A 2,234-nucleotide genomic window follows, 5' to 3' on the forward strand; every position below is an offset into this window, starting at 1 on the left:
ATGTACTATATTTCTAGGTGTCTTCTGACCATTTACATGATAAGCCTCTCCTTCTGCTCTAGTATTCTCCTCTAGTATTGGCCTTGGTCAGTCTGCAGTTCTCCATATAACAGCGCTCACCTTGTGATTCATGAACACTATTCTATGTAGCACTGCACCATAGGCCCTGGAGTGTTGAGAGAATGAGTATTGTTTTTTTTAATTTTTTTTTTATTTGCTTGTCAAGTAAAAGACTGAGGAGGAAGTAATGCCCTAATGGTGAATTTGGGCTTTAAATCCTATTTGTCTTGTGATCTCCAGGTTATGGTAAAGAAGAATCAAACAGCAGTCACAGAATTTCTCCTCTTGGGTTTTGGAGACCTTCATGATCTAAAAATTTTACTCTTTGTCCTCCTTCTGGTCATTTACATCATGGCTCTAACAGGAAATGCCCTTGTAAGCCTTTTGGTTATGGTCAGCAAGAACCTCCATTCTCCCATGTATGTCTTTCTGAGCCAGTTGTCCTTGTCTGAGATCCTCTTCACCAGCAATATTCAGCCCAGTATGTTATGGTTGACACTGGTAGGTGGTGGAAAAATGTCCATTATTAGATGTTTATTTCATTCCTATCTGCTAGCAGCATGTGGAGTCACTCAGTGTCTGCTTTTAATTTCCATGTCCTTTGACCGATACCTGGCCATCTGCAAGCCATTGCATTATACTGTCATTATGACATGTAGACTTCAACTTCAGATTGTCAGTTTATGTTGGTCAATGGGATTAATGCTGTCACATGTAATATATGTTTTCTTGTATAGGTTAGAATTCTGTGGTCCAGACACCATCAACCATTTCTACTGTGACGTTGCTCCTGTTTTGGAACTTTCGTGCTCAGATATTTCTTCTGTTAAGCTGGTCACTTCCATGGTGTCCACTCCTCTCATTGTCATTGTCCATTATTGTTCATTATTGCCACCTATATTTTCATCTTCCACACCATCCTGAAGATCTCTTCATCCATCAAAAGGCAGAAGGCCTTCTCTACCTGTAGCTCCCACCTCACTGTAGTTTGCCTGTACTTTGGAAGCTTGGCATCTATATATATTTTTTCACCAAAAAGCAATTCCTCCAATACAAACAAATACCTGTCTTTGATATATATCTTGGTGACGCCATTTTTTAACCCTCTCATCTACAGCTTGAGGAACCAGGATATTAGAGGAGCCATTATAAAATATATTCACATTTTGGGCTCATGGCAGCTAAAATAGAACTTCCAGAAACAATTTTCTGAAACAAATGGCCACACATAAAGGCCCAGTCCATCTATTTTCATTTCTGTTAGATGGAGCCTTAAACCACCTGATAGTCTCTTCTGTTGCATGGAGACTTGGTGAGAACACTGCATTCCTTCTATGCTCATCATAAGGATACCCACTATCCATGCTTGAATTTTTATTAACCACTTGAACTCCTGAGGATTTACCCCCCTTAATGACCAGGCCTTTTTTTGCTGTTTGGCGCTGCACTAATTCAACTGATAATTGCGTGGTCATGCAATACAGTACATAAATTAATTTTATGTCCTTTTTTTCACATAAATAGAGCTTTCTTTTGGCGGTATTTGATCATCTGTGCACCTTTTATTTTTTGTGCTATAAACAAAAAAACCACGAAAATTTTGAAAAAAACCCCAATATTTTCTACTTTCGGCTATAAAAAATATATCGTAAACTCAAAGTTAATCATAAATTTAAGCCAAAATGTATTCTGTTACATGTTTTTGTTAAAAAAATCCCAATAAATGTATGTTCATTGCTTTGTGTGAACGTTATAGTTAGAGATGAGCGAATCGAAGTATCCGAAGTGGAATTCGAGTCGAATATCGGAAAAATTTTGATTCGTGCCGAATCCGAAAAATAGCCTAATTCGGACGCGCGAATCGAAATTTTTCAGAAAATGGCGGCTGACATGTGCGGCGACGGAGCGGGGATGTCTGGGAAGGCGTGCAGACAAGGCGCGCTGACCCATAATGCATTCCTCAACTACATGTGATCGCATCAGCCAATCAGCAGCCAGCCAGCCAGCACTGTGTAATGGTCGAGCTATAAATAGCGGCCATTTTGGAATTCTTCATTTGCCTGCAGTCATTGAACAGAGGCAGACCGCTCTGTACTAGGGACAGGGACAGAGTTAGGGCCACAGAAACGATAATTGGGGACAGAGAAAAGTTACTTAGGGACAGAGAACCATTA

At 39.8% G+C, this 2,234-nt stretch overlaps 1 pseudogene; it reads left to right on the top strand.

The window, feature by feature from the left end:
• Positions 1–303: 303 nt before the first annotated feature.
• Positions 304–1,320, top strand: LOC149452495 (olfactory receptor 5P6-like; annotated as a pseudogene).
• The last annotated feature ends 914 nt before the right edge of the window (positions 1,321–2,234 follow it).

Source organism: Staurois parvus, unplaced genomic scaffold (genome assembly GCF_062004578.1).
Source record: "Staurois parvus isolate SC_StPar_1 unplaced genomic scaffold, SC_StPar_1.0 ptg000470l, whole genome shotgun sequence".
NCBI lineage: Eukaryota > Metazoa > Chordata > Amphibia > Anura > Ranidae > Staurois > Staurois parvus.